At 38.4% G+C, this 18,380-nt stretch overlaps 1 protein-coding gene across 14 annotated transcripts in view; it reads left to right on the plus strand.

Annotated features, from left to right (window-relative positions):
• DOCK3 (dedicator of cytokinesis 3) overlaps nt 1-18,380 on the plus strand; it is a 600,629-nt gene that overhangs the window by 166,367 nt on the left and 415,882 nt on the right. The gene's annotated exons all lie outside the window — the stretch shown is intronic.

Genomic DNA, 18,380 nt, shown 5'->3' on the forward strand with positions numbered 1-18,380 from the left:
CTGTATGGCTTATTTCACTTAGCATCACACTCTCCAGTTCCATCCATGTTGCTACAAAAGGCCATATTTCATTTTTTCTCATTGCCACGTAGTATTCCATTGTGTATATAAACCACAATTTCTTTATCCATTCATCAGTTGATGGACATTTAGGCTCTTTCCATAATTTGGCTATTGTTGAGAGTGCCGCTATAAACATTAGGGTACAGGTGCCCCTATGCATCAGTACTCCTGTATCCCTTGGATAAATTCCTAGCAGTGCTATTGCTGGGTCATAGGGTAGGTCTATTTTTAATTTTCTGAGGAACCTCCACACTGCTTTCCAGAGCGGCTGCACCAATTTGCATTCCCACCAACAGTGCAAGAGGGTTCCTGTTTCTCCACATCCTCTCCAGCATCTATAGTCTCCTGATTTGTTCATTTTGGCCACTCTGACTGGCGTGAGGTGGTATCTGAGTGTGGTTTTGATTTGTATTTCCCTGATAAGGAGCGACGTTGAACATCTTTTCATGTGCCTGTTGGCCATCCGGATGTCTTCTTTAGAGAAGTGTCTATTCATGTTTTCTGCCCATTTCTTCACTGGGTTATTTGTTTTTCGGGTGTGGAGTTTGATGAGCTCTTTATAGATTTTGGATACTAGCCCTTTGTCCGATGTGTCATTTGCAAATATCTTTTCCCATTCCGTTGGTTGCCTTTTAGTTTTGTTGGTTGTTTCCTTTGCTGTGCAGAAGCTTTTTATCTTCATAAGGTCCCAGTAATTCACTTTTGCTTTTAATTCCCTTGCCTTTGGGGATGTGCCGAGTAAGAGATTGCTACGGCTGAGGTCAGAGAGGTCTTTTCCTGCTTTCTCCTCTAAGGTTTTGATGGTTTCCTGTCTCACATTCAGGTCCTTTATCCATTTTGAGTTTATTTTTGTGAATGGTGTGAGAAAGTGGTCTAGTTTCAACCTTCTGCATGTTGCTGTCCAGTTCCCCCAGCACCATTTGTTAAAGAGACTGTCTTTTTTCCATTGGATGTTCTTTCCTGCTTTGTCAAAGATGAGTTGGCCATACGTTTGTGGGTCTAGTTCTGGGGTTTCTATTCTATTCCATTGGTCTATGTGTCTGTTTTTATGCCAATACCATGCTGTCTTGATGATGACAGCTTTGTAGTAGAGGCTAAAGTCTGGGATTGTGATGCCTCCTGCTTTGGTCTTCTTCTTCAAAATTACTTTGGCTATTCGGGGCCTTTTGTGGTTCCATATGAATTTTAGGATTGCTTGTTCTAGTTTCGAGAAGAATGCTGGTGCAATTTTGATTGGGATTGCATTGAATGTGTAGATAGCTTTGGGTAGTATTGACATTTTGACAATATTTATTCTTCCAATCCATGAGCAGGGAATGTCTTTCCATTTCTTTATATCTTCTTCAATTACCTGCATAAGCTTTCTATAGTTTTCAGCATACAGATCTGTTACATCTTTGGTTAGATTTATTCCTAGGTATTTTATGCTTCTTGGTGCAATTGTGAATGGGATCAGTTTCTTCATTTGTCTTTCTGTTGCTTCATTGTTAGTGTATAAGAATGCAACTGATTTCAGTACATTGATTTTGTATCCTGCAACTTTGCTGAATTCATGTATCAGTTCTAGCAGACTTTTGGTGGAGTCTATCGGATTTTCCATGTATAATATCATGTCATCTGCAAAAAGCGAAAGCTTGACTTCATCTTTGCCAATTTTGATGCCTTTGATTTCCTTTTGTTGTCTGATTGCTGATGCTAGAACTTCCAGCACTATATTAAACAACAGCGGTGAGAGTGGGCATCCCTGTCGTGTTCCTGATCTCAGGGAAAAAGCTCTCAGTTTTTCCCCGTTGAGGATGATGTTAGCTGTGGGCTTTTCATAAATGGCCTTTATGATCTTTAAGTATGTTCCTTCTATCCCGACTTTCTCAAGGGTTTTTATTAAGAAAGGGTGCTGGATTTTGTCAAAGGCCTTTTCTGCATCGATTGACAGGATCATATGGTTCTTCTCTTTTTTTTTGTTAATGTGATGTATCACGTTGATCGATTTGCGAATGTTGAACCAGCCCTGCATCCCAGGAATGAATCCCACTTGATCATGGTGAATAATTCTTTTTATATGCTGTTGAATTCGATTTGCTAGTATCTTATTAAGAATTTTTGCATCCATATTCATCAGGGATATTGGCCTGTAGTTCTCTTTTTTTACTGGGTCTCTGTCTGGTTTAGGAATCAGAGTAATACTGGCTTCATAGAATGAGTCTGGAAGTTTTCCTTCCCTTTCTATTTCTTGGAATAGTTTGAGAAGGATAGGTATTATCTCTGCTTTAAATGTCTGGTAGAACTCCCCTGGGAAGCCATCTGGTCCTGGACTCTTATTTGTTGGGAGATTTTTGATAACCGATTCAATTTCTTCGCTGGTTATGGGTCTGTTCAAGCTTTCTATTTCCTCCTGATTGAGTTTTGGAAGAGTGTGGGTGTTTAGAAATTTGTCCATTTCTTCCAGGTTGTCCAATTTGTTGGCATATAATTTTTCATAGTATTCCCTGATAATTGTTTGTATCTCTGAGGGATTGGTTGTAATCATTCCATTTTCATTCATGATTTTATCTATTTGGGTCATCTCCCTTTTCTTTTTGAGAAGCCTGGCTAGAGGTTTGTCAATTTTGTTTATTTTTTCAAAAAACCAACTCTTGGTTTCGTTGATCTGCTCTACAGTTTTTTTAGATTCTATATTGTTTATTTCTGCTCTGATCTTTATTATATCTCTTCTCTTGCTGGGTTTAGGCTGCCTTTGCTGTTCTGCTTCTATTTCCTTTAGGTGTGCTGTTAGATTTTGTATTTGGGATTTTTCTTGTTTCTTGAGATAGGCCTGGATTGCAATGTATTTTCCTCTCAGGACTGCCTTCGCTGCATCCCAAAGCGTTTGGATTGTTGTATTTTCATTTTCATTTGTTTCCATATATATTTTAATTTCTTCTCTAATTGCCTGGTTGACCCACTCATTCGTTGGTAGGGTGTTCTTTAACCTCCATGCTTTTGGAGGTTTTCCAGACTTTTTCCTGTGGTTGATTTCAAGCTTCATAGCATTGTGGTCTGAAAGTATGCATGGTATAATTTCAATTCTTGTAAACTTATGAAGGGCTGTTTTGTGACCCAGTATATGATCTATCTTGGAGAATGTTCCATGTGCACTCGAGAAGAAAGTATATTCTGTTGCTTTGGGATGCAGAGTTCTAAATATATCTGTCAAGTCCATCTGATCCAATGTATCATTCAGGGCCCTTGTTTCTTTATTGACTGTGTGTCTAGATGATCTATCCATTTCTGTAAGTGGGGTGTTAAAGTCCCCTGCAATGACCGCATTCTTATCAATAAGGTTGCTTATGTTTATGAGTAATTGTTTTATATATCTGGGGGCTCGGGTATTTGGCGCATAGACATTTATAATAGTTAGCTCTTCCTGGTGGATAGACCCTGTGATTATTATATAATGCCCTTCTTCATCTCTTGTTACAGCCTTTAATTTAAAGTCTAGTTTGTCTGATATAAGTATGGCTACTCCAGCTTTCTTTTGGCTTCCAGGAGCATGATAGATAGTTCTCCATCCCCTCACCCTCAATCTAAAGGTGTCCTCAGATCTAAAATGAGTCTCTTGTAGACAGCAAATAGATGGGTCTTGTTTTTTTATCCATTCTGATACCCTATGTCTTTTAGTTGGCGCATTTAATCCATTTACATTCAGTGTTATTATAGAAAGATATGGGTTTAGAGTCATTGCGATGTCTGTATGTTTTATGCTTGTAGCGATGTCTCTGGTACTTTGTCTCACAGGATCCCCCTTAGGATCTCTTGTAGGGCTGGTTTCGTGGTGACAAATTCCTTCAGTTTTTGTTTGTTTGGGAAGACCTTTATCTCTCCTTCTATTCTAAATGACAGACTTGCTGGATAAAGGATTCTCGGCTGCATATTTTTTCTGTTTAGCACACTGTAGATATCGTGCCAAGCCTTTCTGGCCTGCCAAGTTTCAAAGGAGAGATCAGTCACGAGTCTTATAGGTCTCCCTTTATATGTGAGGGCACGTTTATCCCTTGCTGCTTTCAGAATTTTCTCTTTATCCTTGTATTTTGCCAGTTTCACTATGATATGTCGTGCAGAAGATCGATTCAAGTTACGTCTGAAGGGAGTTCTCTGTGCCTCTTGGATTTCAATGCCTTTTTCCTTCCCCAGTTCAGGGAAGTTCTCAGCTATAATTTCTTCAAGTACCCCTTCGGCACCTTTCCCTCTCTCTTCCTCCTCTGGGATACCAATTATGCGTATATTATTTCTTTTTAGTGTATCACTTAGTTCTCTAATTTTCCCCTCATACTCCTGGATTTTTTTATCTCTCTTTCTTTCAGCTTCCTCTTTCTCCATAACTTTATCTTCTAGTTCACCTATTCTCTCCTCTGCCTCTTCAAGCCGAGCCATCGTGGTTTCCATTTTGTTTTGCATTTCGTTTAAAGCGTTTTTCAACTCCTGGTGACTGTTCCTTAGTCCCTCGATCTTTGTGGCAAGAGATTCTCTGCTGTCCTGTATACTGTTTTCAAGCCCAGCGATTAATTTTATGACTATTATTCTAAATTCACTTTCTGTTATATTATTTAAATCCTTTTTGATCAGTTCATTAGCTGTTGTTATTTCCTTGAGAGTCTTCTGAGGGGAATTCTTCCGTTTGGTCATTTTGGAGAGTCCCTGGCGTGGTGAGGACCTGCAGTGCACTTCCCCTGTGCTGTGGTGTATAACTGGAGTTAGTGGGCGGGGCCGCAGTCCGACCCGATGTCTGCCCCCAGCCCACTGCTGGGGCCATAGTCAGACTGGTGTGTGCCTTCTCTTCCCCTCTCCTAGGGGCGGGATTCACTGTGGGGTGGTGTGTCCCGTCTGGGCTACTTGCACACTGCCAGGCTTGTGTTGCTGGGGATCTGGCGTATTAGCTGGGGTGGGTAGGCAAGGTGCACGGGGGCTGGAGGGGCAGGCTTAGCTCGCTTCTCCTTAGGTGATCCACTTCAGGAGGAGCCCTGTGGCAGCGGGAGGGAGTCAGATCCGCTGCCGGAGGTTTGGCTCCGCAGAAGCACAGAGTTGGGTGTTTGCGCGGAGCGAGCAAGTTCCCTGGCAGGAACTGGTTCCCTTTGGGATTTTGGCTGGGGGATGGGCGGGGGAGATGGCGCTGGCGTGCGCCTTTGTTCCCCGCCAAGCTGAGCTCTGCCGTCCGGGGGCTCAGCAGCTCTCCCCCCCTTTGTCCTCCAGCCTTCCCGCTTTCCGAGCAGAGCTGTTAACTTATGACCTCCCAGACGCTAAGTCGCGCTTGCTGTCGGAACACAGTCCGTCCGGCCCCTCTGCTTTTGCCAGCCAGACTCGGGGGCTCTACTTGGCCGGCGAGCCGCCCCTCCGCCCCGGCTCAAGGAGGACACTTATGATGAGCCTGAAGTTTCTCCTGAAACCAATATTACATTACATGTTAACTAATTAGAATGTAAATAAAAAGTTGAAACAAACAACAAAATAGTAATATATGCATTTAATGCCAATAAATTTCCTTTCAGCATTTCTCTACCTGTGTCCCAAAAGTTTGATATATTATATTGTCATTTTAATTCAGTTCAATGTAATTTTTATTTGCTCTGAAAAGTTCTCTTTGATGTGTATGGACTATTTAAATGTTTATTTATTTTGAGAGAGAGAGAAAGGGGTAGAGAGAGAGAATCCCAAGCACACTCTGTACTCTCAGCACAGAGCCCAACTCAGGGCTTTATCTCATGAACTGTGAGATCATTACCAGAGCCAAAATCAAGAATCAGATGCTCAATGAACTGAGCCACCCACGTGCCCCTGATGCATGGATTATTTAGAAAAATTTTTTTTATATCTTAGCATTTGAAGATTTTTTTGTTATTCTTCTGTTATTTATTTCCAGTTTGATTTTATTGTGGTTGAAGGAAACATTCTGTGTATGATTTTGATTGTTTTAAATTTGTGACATTTGTGTTTTTGCCCATCATATATCTTAGTATGAGTCATATGTGCACTTGAAAAGAATGTGTATCTGCTTTTGTTGAGTGGATTATTCTGTGAATGCCACTAGATCCTATTGGTCAGTGGTAGTGTTGAGTTCTTTATCATTGCTCTTTTTCTGTTTAGTTCTGTAGGTCTCTGACTATAATTGTAGAGTTGTCTATTTTTATTTCTGTCAGTTTTGCTTCACACATTGTGTAGCTCTGTTATTTAGTGCATATACATTTATGATTGCTGTGTTTTCTTGGTAATTGACTTTGTATCATTATATAATGTTCCATTTTTGTGTCAGAAGAAAGAAAATTATTCTGGCATCTACTTTAATATTAATTATTGCTTTTTTTCATTAACTTTTGCATGTTTTTTTCATGCTTATATTTCTAATTTGCCTAGGATGTTGTATTTATAGTTACATTTATAGTTAGTTTTTTGTAAACAACATATTATTAGGTCATGTTTTATAATTTCTCTGGCTGTGTGTCTTTTAACTAATTTATTGAGATTATCTACATTTAATGCCATTATTGATTTGTTATTAAGTCTTCCATTTTATTTTTTGATTAAAAAAATTTTTTTTAATGTTTATATATTTTTGAGAGAGAGGCAGAGTGTGAGGAGGGGAGGGCAGAGAGAGAGAAGGAGACACAGAACTCAAAGCAGGCTCCAGGCTCTGTGCTGACAGCACAGAGCCTAACACGGGGCTCAAACTCACGAACTGTGAGATCATAACCTGAGCTGAAGTTGGACACTTAACTAACTGAGCCATCCAGGGGCCCCTTTATTTTTTTTATTTCTATTTTTCTTTTCTCTGCTTTCTTTTTCCTCCTCCTTGTGGGTTACTTGAACATTAAAATTTTTTAAAATGTTTTTATTTATTTTTGAGAGAGACAGAGAGAGTGGGGGGTGGGGAGGACAGAGAGAGAGGGAGACAGAGAATCTGAAGCAGCTTCAGGCTCTGAGCTGTCTGCACAAAGCCTGATGCAGATTGAACCCATGAACCATGAGATCATGACCTGAGCCGAAGCCAAATGATTAACCGACTGAGCCACCCTGGCACCCCAGAGCATTTTTTGAGAATTCCATTTTAATGTATCTGTAGTGTTTTTGGGTATATGTCTTTGTAGATCTTTTTAGTGGTTATTCCTAGGTATTATATTGTAAATGAGGAACTCATTACAGTGTATTGGAATTGCCATTTTTCTGGTTGTGTGAATTGTAGAAAACTTGTCTCTCTTTATATTTGTTTACTTTTCTCTTTACAAATGTGCCAAATATTTTTTCTCCTACATGAACCACAACAGATACTGTTATAATTTTTAATTTTTCAAACCATCATACATAATCTTAAAAATTCAAGAGGATGAAAGTCAATCATATTTCCACACGTTTTTGTTTACCTTCTTTTTTCTTTCTCCCTGATGTTTCAAGATTATTTTGTTTTACCATTTTTCTTGTGTTTAGAGAACTTTCTTTTCTTTTAGGATAGATCTGCTGGTAACAAATTCTTTTAGTTTTCTTTCATCTGAAAATCTCCTGACTTCTCTTTCATTCCCAAAGAATGTTTCCAGGGGGTATAGGATTCTAAGTTAACAGTTATTTTTTTTTTAATTTATAACATTTATTTATTACTGAGAGACAGAGAGGGACAGAGCATGAACATGGGAGGGGCAGAGAGAGGAGGAGACACACAATCCAAAGCAGGCTCCAGGCTCTGAGCTGTTAGCGCAGAGCCTGACTCAGGACTTGAACTCACAAACCGCTAGATCATGACCTGACCTGAAGTTGGACACCCAACCGACTGAGCCACCCAGCCACCCCAATAGTTATTTTCTTTCAGCAGTGAGAACTTTTTGCCACTTCCTTTTGTTCCTTATGTTTTATTAATAAAAATTTAAAAATATTTGGTATTATAAAATTTAAAATTTTAGTTATATTATAAAATTTAAAAAATAGTGGTAAGATTCACATTAGACAGTATCTTCCGTGTTGACATTTAGTACATTCATAGTGTTTTACAGCCATTACCACTATCTAATTCCAAAATCTTCTTGTCACCCCAAATATGAACCCTTATACCAATTCCCCTTTCCCCCGAGCCCTTGACAACTACTCTCTTTGTGGGTTTGCCTATTCTGGATACTTTCGTGGCCTTTTGTGTGTGACTTCTGTTACTCAGTATAATGTTTTCAAGATTATTTGTTGATGTGACATATATTTGTACTTAATTGCTTTTATGTCCGAGTAACATTCCATTTTATGACTATACCACAGTATGTTTGTCTGCTTATCAGTTGATGGAGATTTGAATTGTTTCCATGTTTGGCTACTGTGAGTAGTGATGCTCATCCTCTCTCATTTTAGTGAAAAATTCACTGTCATTTGAATTTTTTTTCCACTTGAGGTTAGGTATTGTTTCTCTCTTGCTACTTTTTTTTCTTCTTTTCTTTTCTTTTGCGTATAGTATTCAGAAATGTAACTATGTTATGTCTTGGTATGTGTTTCTTTTGGTTTATTCTGTTTGGGGTTTGGTCAGCTTCTTCAATATGGAGGTTTTGTCTTTTGCTAAATTTGGGAAGTTTTCTGTCATTTTTAAAAATTTTAAGTTTTATTAGACTTTATTTTTTAGAACAGTTTTAGGTTTACAGAAAAATTGTACAGAAAGTACATGGAGCCCTCCTTCCTCTTTCAGCTTCTCCTCTTATTCACATTCTGCATTAGTGTGGTACATTTATTACATTTAATGAACCAGTATTTATACACTCCTAATATTATTTATAGTTTACATCAAGGTTCACTCTTTGTGTTTTATGGTTTTGACAAATGCATAATGTCATGTATCTATCATTACAGTCTCATAAGAATAGTTTCATTGCCCTAAAAATACCCATCTATTCATCCCTTTTCTTATCCTCCAGGACTTTTGGCAACCACTGATCTTTTTACTGCCTCTATAATTTGCCTCTTAAAGAATGTTACTTAGTCAGGATCATATAGACTGTAGACTTTTCAGATTGACTTCTTTTGCTGTGCAGTATGCAGTTAAGATTCCTCCATGTCTTTTGATGGCTTGATAGGTCATTTATTTTTTATTTTTTTAAAGGTGTTATTTTTTTTAAGTGGTCTCCACACCCACATGGAGCTTGAACCCACAGCCCTGAGATCAAGAGTTACACGCTTCACTGACTGAGCCAGCCAAGCACCCCAGTAGCTCATTTCTTTGTATTGCTGAATAATATTCTATTGTCTGGATAGAGTATAAGTTGTTTCTTCATTCACCTATTGAAGGATACCTTGATTGCTTCCAAGTTTGGGCATTTACAAATTAAGCAGCCATAAACATTTGTGTACAGGTTTTTGTGTGGACATAAGTTTTCAACTCACTGGGTAATTACCAATGCATGCAGTTGTTAGATTGTATGGTAAGAGTATATTAATTTTATAAGAAACTTCCAGACTGTCTTCCAACGTGGCTGTACCATTTTGCATTCTCACTAGCAATGGGTGAGAGTTCTTATTGCTTCATATTGTCACTAGGATTTGTTCTGTTCATGTACATTCTAAGCCTTGCCTTTTTTCTTTCTTCTCTCCTCCTAGGACCTGATAATAAGAATGTTAGATTCTGTTTTGTTTTTGCCATAGTCATACAGGTCCCTGAGTCTCTTTTTTTTTTTTTTTTTTTTTTTGTTTTTAAGTCTGTTTTCTCTTTATTGTTTAGTGTCCAAACACTTCTATAATAAAAAGTTGCGGGGTTTTCCACACCAACAACCAATTCTACAGATGTCTGGATACCCGCTGGGTGTCCAAAATTCAGTCCATTTCTGACACTAACTCTGGGTCAGATCCCACATGTTAAGTGCTCAGTCCCACAAGACCATCTTCACTTCAGATGGCCAATCTCAAGTCCTAGACTTCTCTACTTCTGATCAACTAGTATAAATTGAGGGTTCCTATGATCCCCTTCTCATGTTTGATTATTTGCTAGAACAGCTCACAGAACTCAGGAAGACAACTTAATTACTATTATCAGTTTATTATAAAGGATCCAACTTAGGAACAGCCAAATAGAAAAGATGCTTACGGCAAGGTATGTAGACTGGGACATGGAGCTTCTATGTCCTTCTTGACATGCCAACCTCATAGTAACTTGATGTGTTCATTAGCCTGGAAGCTCTCCAAACCCTATTGTTTGTTTTTATCAGAATTCCATTATGAAGGCATGATGTATGACATCACTGGCCCTTGGTGATTAACTCAGTCTCCAGCTCCTCTTCCCTCCCTGTGGGTTGGAGAGTGGAGTTGAAAGTACCAACCCTCTAATTGCATGATTCCTCTGGCATCTCCCATTCTGAAGCTATCTGGGGGCCCACCAAGGGTCACCTCATTAGTATAATCCCCAATAGGGTTGAAAGGGACTCATCATGAATAACAAAAGATGCTTCTATCCTTCAAAGAGTTTTAGAAACTTTTGTGTTAGGGACTGGAGATGAAGAAATATATATTTCTTATTACATCATAATATCACATTCCAACTGTTATTTCAAATTTTTCTGACTATGGCTCACTGCTTCTTTCCCATGCCTCCTCCATTCTACTGTTTAGACCATTCAACATTTTTTCTTTGTTGAGATGTTTTTGTTTCTTTGCTGAGACTCTTTGGTTTTTTTCTTCCCATTGGTTTCATGCATATTTGTAATTGCTCACTGAAACATTTTTATGATGGCTCCTTTAAAATATTTTCAGATAATTCTAATATCTTTGTTTTCTTTGTGTTGGCATGTATTGCTTTTTTTTTTCCCATTCAATTTCAGATCTTCCTGGTTCTTGGTATGGACCTGGAACTTTGGACATTATGTTATGAGATATTGCTTCTTATTTAAGCCTTTTGTTTTATTTGGCTTTCCTTGACCATGCTGCTGTAGGAGAAGGAGAGGGTTTGCCTCATTATTGCCAAGTGGGGGCTGAGGGCCATGTTACCCACTCAGCCTCCATTGACACTGAAGGGTGCACACTCCTGTTATTGTTGATTAGGTGTAGGAATTGTACCTTCCTAGTAGTCTTCCACTGATTATTTAGTGGCTGGAAAGCATTGGTAGTGCCTTCTGTTCCCCATGTGGTCTCTGATGACACCAGGAGGAGGGTGGTAGTCTTGTTACTGCTTAGCAGTGGTGAAAGCCCCCACTCTGTCTTAGGCCTCTTTGGACACCACAGTGGAATGATGGAGGAGTCTCATTAATGCTGATTAGGGGCAGAAGTTCAGGTGGGCTCCACTGCCACTGAGTGGTGGGGGCTTGTTATTGCCCACTTGGGTAGAAAGTCTTGACTCCTAACTTGGCCTTCTCAGACACTATTCCATTGCAAGGTCCAGGTGTGTTATTATAGCCCAATAAAGGTAGAAGTCCATTCTTTCCAGTTGACCTTCCTTGTGTGGGTGGGAGTTGGGCCACAGCTTTTTTGGGGGAGAGGGTTGATGTTTGGAAGCAATGTAGTAGTTATTATTGAAAAGTTTTCTTTGTTGACATGCTGACTCTTTCCTGGTTCTTAAGGCTAGAGAGAACATTCTTTTTTTTGTCTGTGCCTATTGGTGTTTCTAGGTTTCTAGCTTTATCAGATTCAAATAGCAGATGTATAAGGTAAAAGAAAATCTAGGGAATTCACCACTGTATTCTTTCTTGCATCCCAAGGTCCCTAGTTGGTCCACCTTTCCCCTCTACTTTTCAGACTCTTCTTATTTTTACAAGATGTATTTATGTCTAGAGTTTTTTATATATGATATATATCATATGCTTTGTATATGTTATACATGTTGTATGTGTGAAATATCTATATACTTACATATATATTACATATATGTCTCTGTTATATTTATAACGCCCAGAGTTTTTCATTGTACTTAGGAGGAATGGTGAAAACTATGTCTTATTCATCTTCCTGGAAGCACATGCTAATCCTGTATCTTTTTAACTTTTTACTATTCTTCCTTTATAGATAATGGGCTGTCATCATTTAGTTTTGGTTACATGAAGTTACGTGTTTTATCCGTTTTAAGTCCATATTTTCCTGTATTAGGATTTCCTTTTGGTATAGGTTATCTTTTATTACGGGCTGAAATATAAAATGCATTACTGGTAGACTTGATGTCAGCATCATGGTGCTATAAGATGTCCCTAGTTTTTGTCCTCACCCTCAACAACAAATATTCTGTACCCATCCCCTGTCATATATGACAGGGGACCCAGAGAAGTCTCACCCAACTGTGCATTGAGTAATATACAGACCTCAGTCAGCTGTGTACCGTGAGGTGACTGTGTTGTCATCTGGGAGCTTCTGAAGGCCCTTGGGTTCTTCAGACGCTTGGTTACCCTTGGGTAACCATTGGATGAGGAAACCTTTGTCGATGTATAGGTTTCTATAGGTGAAGACCCAGCACTCTTTTGGAGCAGAAAATAAGAGTTTGACATTGGAGTGGGTAATAGGAATAATTTCACTTTACCTGCGTCAACTTTACCAAAAGGTAGCAATAGATAAAGACCAAAGGAGATCTTTTTAGACCCATGATTTCTCCCTGAGGGCAAGAGAGAGCATGAAAGTGAGCATCCAGCTTTTCCAGCTTTGTAGATGCTGCCAGAGAGGCTCATTTCTGTCTTGCCATATTCAGAGTCCTAAATTGGGAGTTCCATGATTGAGAGGTGGAAAGAGTTTGGGAAAGTGGCACATAGAATTTTTGGGTGGCATTAAATAGACGCAGAGCCTACTGTGCAGCAGACTCTATCAAGAACCCCACCCATTAACTGCTGGGAAAGCCCCCCACTGCCAGATTCCTCATAGGCCCATAGACATCCTCAGTGCTTTGTGTGCCTCACCTACACACACACCCCCACACTGTAGCTGGCTTACTGTGCATACTCTTTAAGGTGGTGGCAAGAGCCAGCTTTGGAAGACTGCTCATGAGTATATACAGAAAGCACACAGAATCTGTAGTCCAGAGACCACAAACTTGAGCTTTAGTGCCACTCTTGGGAAAACATGAGAGAGACTGTCAGCACTCAACCTGGTGCATTATAGGATCAATAAAGGCATACGTGCTGAAGAATTCTGTCACAAAAGTGAGCAAGAAGCTTGGAGCAGGTTCGTGGAAGGTCTGAGAATTTTGCAGAATCTCTAGGAGGGACAGTGGAAGGTATTTCTACCCTGATGGGAATTAGTAAAGACTGGAGGGGGTGACTGCTACTTCAAATGTGAACACCATAACACAAAACTCCCAAGAAACATGAAAAACCAAGGAAATAAACACCACGAAAGGATCATAAAAAATTTTCCAGTAACTGAATCCAAAGACATGGAGATGTACAATTTTTCTGATAAAGAATTCAAAAAGCTGTATTAAGGAAATTTGATGAGCTAAAGAAAACCCAGAGAGACAATTCATTGAAATCAGGAAAACAGTACATTAACAAAATGAAAAATTTATCAAAGAATTAGAAATAATGAAAAAGAACCAAACAGAAATTCTGGGGTTGAAGTATTCAATGAATGAAATGGTAAAAAAATGCAGTAGAGCACATCAACAGCAGGCTTGGTGAAGCAGAAGAAAAAAATAAGTGAAATTAAAGATAGGAACTTTAAAATTATCCAGTCAGAGAAGAAGTGACTAGAAAAGAAGAAAAAAAAATGAGGAAGAGTGAAGAAAGCCTTTATGATCATTGACAGCTATCAGTAGGACCAATTTGTGAATCATTGAAGTTCTAAAAGGAGAAGAAGAAGAAGAGAGCAGAAAGCATATTAATGGCTGAGAACTTCCCAAATCTAGGGAGAAATTTGGACATCCAAGTTCATGAAGTTAATAGGCCACCAGATAAACTGAACGTGAAGAAATCCCCTCTAAGAGACATTATAATAAAACTGTCAAAGTTACAGACAAGGAGAGATCTTAAAAGCAGCAAGAGAAACAAAGTTTGTAACTTACAAAGTACTCCCACCCCTGATTAGGCTGTCAGTGGATTTCTCAGCAGAAATATTACAGGCCAAATGTCCATCAACTGATGAATGGATAAAGAAATTGTGGTTTATATACACAATGGAATACTACGTGGCAATGAGAAAAAATGAGATATGGCCTTTTGTAGCAACGTGGATGGAACTGGAGAGTGTGATGCTAAGTGAAATAAGCCATACAGAGAAAGACAGATACCATATGGTTTCACTCTTATGTGGATCCTGAGAAACGTAACAGAAACCCATGGGGGAGGGGAAGGAAAAAAAAAAAAAAAAGAAGTTAGAGTGGGAGAGAGCCAAAGCATAAGAGACTGTTAAAAACTGAGAACAAACTGAGGGTTGATGGGGGGTGGGAGGGAGGGGAGGGTGGGTGATGGGTATTGAGGAGGGCACCTTTTGGGATGAGCACTGGGTGTTGTATGGAAACCAATTTGACAATAAATTTCATATATTAATAAAAAAAATAAAATAAAAAAAGAAAGAAATATTACAGGCCAGAAGAGAGAGAGATAATTATTCCAAGTGGTGAAAGAAAAAAGAACCGCACCAACCAAGAATACTTTACCTAGCAGAGCTGTCCTTCAGAAATTAAGGAGAGATATAAACTTCCCAGCTAAACAAAAGCTGAGGGAATTTATCATCACTAGACCTGCCTTACAAGCAATGCTGAAAGGAGTTCTTCAAGCTGAAATGAAAGGACCCTAATTAGTAACATGAAAAAATGAAAATATAAAACTCTGGTAAAGGTAAGTATATACTCAAATTCAAAATACTCTAATACTATAATATGGTGATATATTAGCTCTAGTGTTAAAAGATGAGAGTGTTTAAAAAACTATAGCTATAATAATTCAAAGTATAGGTAAATTGTGACATCGAAAACAGTAAAAGCAGGGGAGAGTAAAAGAGTAGAGTTTTTGTATATGATCAAGATTAAGTTGTTACTGGCTTAAAATAGACTGTTACAAGTTGTGTTACATAAATACCATGATAACCACAAAGCAAAAACCTATAGTAGAATCACAGAAGATACAGGTATGGGAATCAAAGCATACCACCATGGAAAATCATCAGTTCATAAAGGAAGGCAGCCAAGAGATGAAAAAAGGAACAAGGCACCTGTAGAACAACTGGAAACAACAAGATGGTAATTCTTTACCTATCAAAAATTACTCAAAATGTGAATGAATTGAATTCCCTAATCAACAGGCCTGAAGTAGCTAGAATGATTAAAAGACAAGGCCCCATTAATTACATACCACCTTTAAGAGACTTACTTCACCTTTAGGGGCATACATAAGTTGAAAGTAAAGGGATAGGAAATGATATTTTGTGCAAGTGGAACCAGAAGAGAGCATAGGTAGTTATACATACTCCAGGTAAAATAGACTTTAAGATAAAAATTGTTGACTAGAGACCAAGAAGGTCATTGTATAATGATAAAGGAATCAGCTCATCAGGAAGATTATAGCAATCATATCTATAGGTGCATCAAAACTAATATATTAGTATGTAATAAATATATTAAACAGATACAGATTTGAAGGGAAAATTAGATGATAATACAATAGTAAAAGGACACTTCATTATTTCTGTTTCAGCAATAGATTATCCAGACAAAATCAACAAGGAAACACTTGACTTGAACTGAACTTTAGACCAAACGTATCTCACAGACATAGATACAACACTTCATCCACCAGCATCAGGATATACATTCTTCTCAATTGAAGATGGAACATTCTTCAGAGTAGATCATATGATAGGCCACATAACAAGACTTAGCAAATTTCAGAAGATTGAAATTATACTATGTATCTTTTCAGACCACAATGGTATAAAAGTAGAAATCAATAATGGGAAGAAAACTGGAAAATTCACAAATATGTGCAAATTAAACAACACAGTTCTGAACAAGCAGTGGGTCAGAAAATCAAAAAGGAAATTAAAAAATATCTTGTAACAAATGAAAATGGAAATAGCATACCAAAGCTTATGGCTTGCTCCAGTGTTAAGAGACAATTTTATAATAATCAATGCCTTACAATAAGAAAAAAGAAAATGTCAAATAACCCAACTTTACACCTCAGTGAACTAGAAAAAGAACCAACTATGCTCAAATTCAGCAGATGGAAGGAAATAAAGATCAGAGTGGGAAAAGTGAAATAGAGACCAGAAAATTATAAAAGGATTAACAGGGGCGCCTGGGTGGCTCAGTCGGTTGGGCGTCTCACTTTGGCTCAGGTCATGATCTCGCAGTCTGTGAGTTCGAGCCCCACATCGGGCTCTGGGCTGATGGCTCAGAGCCTGGAGCCTGCTTCGGATTCTGTGTCTCCCTCTCTCTCTGCCACTCCCCTGCTCACACTCTGTCTCTGTCTCTCTCAAAAATAAATAAATACTAAAAAAAAAAAGGATTAACAAAACTGAGAGCTGTCTTTTTTTTTTTTTTTAAAGATAAACAAAATTGACAAATGCTTAGATTAAAGGGAAAAAAAGGAAAGACTCAAAATGAGACATAAAATAGGAAGCATTAAAAATGATACCACAGAAGGGTGGCTTAGTTGGTTAAACATCCGACTCTTGAATTTTGGTTCAGGTCATGATTGCATGTTCCTGAAATAGAGACCCACGTGGGGCTCTGCACTGGGTGTGGAGCCTGCCTAACATTTTCTCTTGGGGTGCCTGGGTGGCTTAGTTGGTTGAGTGTCTGACTTTGGCTCAGGTCATGATCTTGCAGTTCGTGGTTTGAGCTTCGATTCAGGCTTTGTACTGACAGCTCCAAGCCTGGAGCTGGCTTTGGATTCTGTGTCTCCCTCTCAGCCTCTCCCCTGCTCACACTCTCACCTCTTTCTCTCTCTGTCTCAAAAATAAAACATTAAAAAAAAAATTCTCTCTCCCTTGGGGCACTTGGGTGGCTCAGTCATTTGGGCCACTTCGGCTCAGGTCATGATCTTGCAGGTTCATTAGTTCGAGTCCTGCATTAGGCTTGCTACTGTTGGCCTGTCAGCGCAGAAGCTGCTTTAGATCCTCTCTCTGCCCCTCCCCCGCTTGTGCGCTCCCCCAAATAAATATTTTAAAAACCTTAAAGATTCTCTCTCCCCCTCTACCCCTCTGCCCTCCCTTGCTTGCCCTCTCTCTCTCACCAAAAAAAAAAAAAAAAAAAAAAACCACAGAAATACAAGGGATTATAAGAGAATGCCATGAACAATTATTTGCCAACAAATTGGATAATATAGAGGAAATGGATGAATTCCTAGAAACATGTAACCTACTAAGGATAAATCAGGAAAAAATAAAAAAAAATATTAATGATCCAGTAATGAGTAAGGAGATTGCATCAGCAATCAAATTCTTCCAACAAAGAAAGTTCAGGACCTGATGACTTTACTGGTGAATTCTACCAAACTTTAAAAAATTAATACCAATTCTTCTCTAACTCTTCCAGAAAATTGAAGAGGAGGAAACACTTCCAGGCTCAGTTCATGAGGCCAGTAATACCCTGATACCCAAGCCAGATAAGAATGCTAGATGAAAAAGAAAACCAAAGACAGTATCCCTGATGAATACAGATGCAAAAATTCTCAAAAAATTTTAACAATCCAAATTTAATAGTACATTTAAAGGTTTATATGCCACGATAAAATGGGATTTATCCAAGGAATGAAAGGATGGTTCAACATTATCAAACTAATTAATGTGATACACCTCATTGATAGAATGAAAGATAAAAATCATGTAATCATTTCAGTAGGTGCAGAAAAACCATTTTGACAAAATACAAAATCCTTTCATGAATAGAATTCTCAGAAAAGGGGGTTTAGAAGGAACATATCTCAACATAAAAAAGGCCGTCATATGACAAACCCACAGCTAATGTCATACTCAGTGGTAAACGGGTTTGAAATGAAAGTTTTTCCTCTAAGATGAGAAACAAGACAAGAATCCTCATTTTCACCACTCCTGTTCAACATAGTACTGGAAGTCCTAGCCAGAACAGTCAGGTGAGAAAAGGAAACAGAAGGCATCTAAATCAGAAAGGAAGAAGTAAAATTGTATTTGTTTGCAAATGATTTGATATATGTAGAAAATCCTAAAGACTCCACCAAAAACCTGTTGAAACTAATCAGCAAATTCAGTAAAATTGCAGGATATAAAATTAACACACAGAATTTAGTTGTGTTTCTTACTCTCTAACAATGAAATATTTGAAAAAGAAATACAGCCAACAGTGCTATTCAAAATAGGATTGAAAACAAGCAGATGGTTAGGAATAAATTTAACCAAGGAGGTGAAATATCTGTATACTGAAAACTATAAAGTGAATTACTGTAGTC

The sequence above is a fragment of the Panthera pardus genome, unplaced genomic scaffold (assembly GCF_024362965.1).
Source record: "Panthera pardus isolate Hobbes unplaced genomic scaffold, ASM2436296v1 HiC_scaffold_8, whole genome shotgun sequence".
Classification (NCBI taxonomy): Eukaryota; Metazoa; Chordata; class Mammalia; order Carnivora; family Felidae; genus Panthera; species Panthera pardus.